This window comes from Anarrhichthys ocellatus, unplaced genomic scaffold, assembly GCF_004355925.1.
Source record: "Anarrhichthys ocellatus isolate YVR2014 unplaced genomic scaffold, GSC_Weel_1.0 scaffold3226, whole genome shotgun sequence".
NCBI classification, from domain to species: Eukaryota; Metazoa; Chordata; class Actinopteri; order Perciformes; family Anarhichadidae; genus Anarrhichthys; species Anarrhichthys ocellatus.
In genome coordinates, this window is record NW_022283200.1 from 1 (window position 1) to 5323 (window position 5323).

Genomic DNA, 5323 nt, shown 5'->3' on the forward strand with positions numbered 1-5323 from the left:
GTGTGTGTGTGTGTGTGTGTGTGTGTGTGTGTGTGTGTGCGTGCGCGCGCACCACTATGTTTCTGTGGACACTAAAGCTTTGCCGGAAAATGAGATGTCACCACCAGTCACTCACACACACACACGCGCATGCGCGCGCACACACACAGGCAAACAAAAAAAAAGGATCAGGCAGCCCCCCTTCTGACATTAACTCAGTGTTAATAGAGTGTTGTCTTGCGAGCACGGTTATTGGATGATCTGTGGGTCCAACAGATTAACATGTCTAATACTATCAGCAGGCAATCTAAGACTGCTTCTGAGGAGCTGAAGAGAGCTGCTGTTCATTATTCTCTGATGAGAGTGTGGTGGTGGGAGGGGGGGTTGAGAGCCTCTCACATCTATATTATCCAGGGTCTGTGGACAAGTGGGGGGCTGGGGGTTGAACATGAGCAAAATGAGATGTGGGGTGTGTGAGTGTGCACAGAATCAGAAGGATGCAATAAAAAGCCCAAACTAAATTGACATCTCCTGCTCACGTGCAGCGATGCCTCCGTTTACGACTGTTTCTATATTTCCATGCTCGCACAGTAGATTCTTGTGAGAAGAAATGATAACAAGGTGCCATACAAGAGTCATGCCAGTAAATAAAAACAGGCCAAGAATGTTTGGAGGGAGCGTCGGTGGATTGCGACAAGCTTGGCAAAATCCACCACTGGACTTCAGCGGAGGGAAGGTAACCCATCACTTTGTGACAAATCCTGCGTCAAATAGTCCTGTTGGAGACAAACAGGCCTTCACAGAGTAGGTGAATAACACCAGAACTTTAAATCAAGCTCCATTTGTTTTGCAGGTTTCCTTCACATTCAGATGAGCAGAAAGATTTTGAGATTTCTTTTCTGATTTTCATGATTGCTTGATGTCTGCAGTCACTGGCAAAGCTAATTCTGTATGTGTGCCTGTGTGTGCGTGTCTGTGCCTGTGTTGGTGTGCGCGCGTGTGTGTGTATATAGGTCTGCATCTCGGTATTTATGGGGCAGGGAGCTTTGCTGTTGAAGCAGAGACCGGCTTCATCTATATGCAGATCATGTAGTGTGCAGCTCAATCGGCTCATCCCCTCGTCTGTGACTGAATGTGACTGGCACTCTGATGCATCTGGACGGGGTGGTTTGTGAGGAGGGGTGATGTGGAGAGAGGAGCTCTTATGCTAAATGGCAAAGGAGAAATCATGTTATGGCATTAGTAAATCAGTGGCCCATTGACCCTGTGCACGGTGCAAAATGAAATTCATGAGCTTGAAGGGGAATAATGAGGCCTGAGAGACAGATGTATGCAGAAAACCAACAATCACTAATCCAGAGGTGATAAAGGAGTGCAGCAGCAGTCCGGCCTGCTTCTTCTGTGGGCAGACAACTAAGATTTGAGGTTTGAAACTGCTCTTTATTTTCCTGTTCTTCATAATAAATAAAAAAACTTTTTTTAAATATAACATACAGTATCACTAGAATTGAATCTTGGGTGCTGCTTCAAACTACAATTACCACTACGCGGTTGTTTGCTTCAGTCAACCAGTCAAGTGACAGTTTACAACATGTCTGTCCGAATGTCTTCATCATTTTACATTATTAGACATTTGTGTGAAATTCTCATAATTAGCATATGAATTCTTGAAATGCGTTTTGTGAGGTCACAGTGACCTTTGAATACCAAACTCTAAATCAGTTCAACCTTGAGTGCAAGCAAAGATGCTCTTTTACAAAGAAGTCCCATTTCAAGCTCAGCCACTGGTTTTTAAATGGCAATCACTTCCTGTCTGCTAAGTGGGCATGGTCACGGCGTGTTTCCTCTCCATCCCCGCACCTCGTCTGGAAGTGTTGTGAACGTCGTGTGGATGGATGTAAGGAGATTGGGTTGTATACTGTTGCAATGTTATTTGCAAGAGAGTGTGTGTTGATGACACAAAGAAGATCTCTGATGGAAGTGGACGTTTGTGCCAAATTTGAAAAAATTTGCTCGAAGTGTTCCTGAGACATCACGTTCAGAAGAATGTGACGGACGTGAGGTCACAGTGTCCATGACTTTTGACCTCCAAATCCAATCAGTTCATCTTTCAGTCCATGTGAACGTTTGTGCCAATTCTCAAGAAATTCCCTTCAGGTGTTCTTGTGATTACATTCACAATAATGGACCGAACGGAGGGTCGGACGGACCCACGGTCGGATGGATAACCCAAAAACATAATGCCTCCAGCCACGCCTGTTACCAGTGTGGAGGCATAAAAAACATACTGTTAACGTACTGATTCCCAACCATTTCAGGAGTATTAAGTATTATATACATATTAAGGTATAGCTGAACACACGTCTAACTAACACTGCACCCATCTCCATTCACCACTGTCCCATTCATTTACCTAGAGAACAGTAGCTGCACCATGTCAACCAGTGTATGTTCAGCTGATTTCCTGAGGAGCTCTGCAAACACAGAAGAAAAACAGACATTAGAACCAAACACAATAAATAGAGAAGCAGGTTCAGCCGAGACAAATACATTTCAACTAACTAACTAGTCTGTACAAGCTAGAGCTATGCAGGCTGTTTGGGATATTTGTAATTTGTCATTCATTATTTGACTATTTTAATGCAAAGAAGACCACATGCATCCAAACCTCAGGGTTTGTAGTACGAGTTGATATGAATGGAAGTGAAGTAAAACAACCCAACATCATCTTGCGAGTCTCCATAGAAATGACTATCCCATCAGAAATAGAGGTTGATGACTCACCACTTAGGCGCATCTCAAAGCAGATCCTGAAGCAGGACTGCATGATCTCACAGACGGACTCGTTGGTCAGATGGGCTCCAACGGGTGTCAGCAGCAGAGTCCTCAGGACCTGAAACAATGTATAATATGGCTGTCCTTACATCCAGTCAATCAGCTTCATCTAACAAGTAATTATGATGAGGAGATTAAAACTAATAATTGTCGAGTAGAATCCTACTACAAATACTTGTTCTGCAACATGCATATTTTTATCAAAAGGAGCTTAAAAAATGTGCAGTTTACATCCCCAAGCTGTGGGATGTACTCTGAGCAGGAAGGGAAACTATGCCGGGTCTGTGCCCAGGTAGACAAACATTTACAGAAGCTCGTCACCCTCATGGCAAAGTAGTGAACATCCTCTTCCCACAACTTGTGCCCGGTGATAACTTTATGAAAGACTGCTGGAGGTAGAACCGACACTACCATTAAGAATGCCCTTCATGTATTATTTGGTCATTTGTTTACTTTCCTGTTTAGGTAAAAGTAAGGTGGTATAGTACAGTATAGTATTTTAATAATCGGATTAATTGATTATCAAAATAGCTGTTAATTGCAGCTCTACAGGGGACACATTTATGTTGATAAGCTATGAAAAAGTGCATTTTTTACAATATGTCACCTTAAGAAGAAGAAGAAGAAGAAACATTCCTTTATTAGTCCCACAGTGGGGAAATTATTCTCTGCATTTGACCCATCCCTGTATATATACTGTATATAGGGAGCAGTGGGCTGCCAATGGAATGTATGTAGGATTTATGGAGAATTATTGGCAGAAATGGAATATATTATTATTAACAATGTTTTCCTTTGGTGTATAATGTGTTAGAATGAGCCCGTCATATCTACAGAGGGAGCGGGTCCTCTGCACTGAGTCCGTCGTGTTGCACCGTCATGTTTCTACAGTAGCCCAGAACGGACAAACCAAACACTGGCTCTATGAGCCTTTTGGGTTTTTACGTTACCTCAAGGCCACCGTAGTTCTCTACACGCTTGGAGAGGGAGGTGGTGAGCGGAGGGGTATGCAGTTATAAAATCAGATAGAATCTCAACCTCACCACTAGATGCAGCTGAATATGACACACTGCTCCTGCTGTTCTCATAGTAAAAAATCGTTTGCACAGATATTTCTGAACAAAACATGTATCAATATCAAAATATGCATTATAGTCAGAAGGCTGAAAAACAGAGATATTATGTTGTGGCCGTCTCGTCTAGCTCTTGAGACCTGGACCTCAGAAAAGTGTTGTTCCAACTACGTGTTCATTTGAGAGTCCATAAATGACAATAAATGACCATGAGCTTAAATCTACAGCTCAATACACTTCACTGTTTCAGTCTCAACAAGACATCAGCTATACGTTTACAAAGGTCTCCCTGTGCTGGAGGAACTTGTCCAGGTATGGAGACACCATGAACCCTATTGGTCAGGTCGATCCGGTCAGTGCCAGGCCTCTGTGGTTACTACTAGTAAACGTGTTTTACCTGTAGAATTTTCATGAGGACCACTTCATCGCTGGCAGGGTCTGTTCCCACAAACCTAGCGTGTGTGACTGCGTCTGCCATGTTCTCAATGGCTTCTGCTGCTGCTTCATGGTTTGCATCTGCAAACAGACAACAAACAAGGTAAACTTGATAACGAGAGCTGTTATCAGTAAAGAGCACTGAAAGGACGCCATGTAACTGAAGCTGCAGCTGCAGTCTGAGAGTTGAGATGGACTATGATTGTGGAAAATGTGACAAATGATTTTTATTCATTCATCTTCATTTCATGTTTTATTCAACAATTCATAAAGTGAAAGGTGTAGCACAAATTGTAAGTGTTTATGTGCATGTATGAAGTGTGTTGTTTAAGTGTGTATTATTCATATATTCCTGCTGTATGTGAATAGTTGTGACCAGAGGTTTTATGTCCGAGGAGGCGCAGGAGAAAGAGAAGAGGAGAGAGAAACAAATCAATTTATATTTTAATTTTGTTGAGAGTAAGTCATATGATGATACTAATGTTATTCTTCTTATAATTATTATCATTATTTATGAATTCATTATTGTTAACTGTTATCTTTTCTTTACCATTAGAATTATCATTAGTGATGATAATTAAGAGGAAATAGGTAAATCAATGAATGGGTGTTCAGTGTGGAAAAACCATCCTGTGGCAGATATGACAGAAATCTGGATGAGTCACCATTCCAGCAGTAATGTAAACCGAGGCTGTGATTGTGTGTAAACTCAGCAACCAAGAACACAGCTCCAAGGGCTCAACACATAAACACAAGGGGACAAATATGGTACAGCCCGTCCACATTGTCCTTCAGACCCTGGGATCTAATGACCAGATGTGGCCTTTTGTTGGGGGCAGGCTGGGACAAATTGGCTGTCAGAGCAACAGCAGTCAGTGTTTTTGAAACCTGAGCGGCTGGCCAGCTCTCTGCCTGGAGCCGGCCTGTTTTCCTTTCCCATCGCCCTCAGGGGCAGCAATTCATTAACTAATAAGCACAGGGGGGGGGGGGGGGGGGGGGGG

At 42.8% G+C, this 5323-nt stretch overlaps 1 long non-coding RNA gene across 1 annotated transcript; it reads right to left on the minus strand.

The window, feature by feature from the left end:
• Positions 1-6: 6 nt before the first annotated feature.
• LOC116378824 (uncharacterized) lies at positions 7-5290 on the minus strand. Its single transcript, XR_004212340.1, has 3 exons — positions 4285-5290; positions 2764-2872; positions 7-2453 (listed from the first exon to the last, which is right to left on the minus strand). It is a non-coding gene; the product is annotated as an uncharacterized LOC116378824 (long non-coding RNA).
• Positions 5291-5323: the final 33 nt, after the last annotated feature.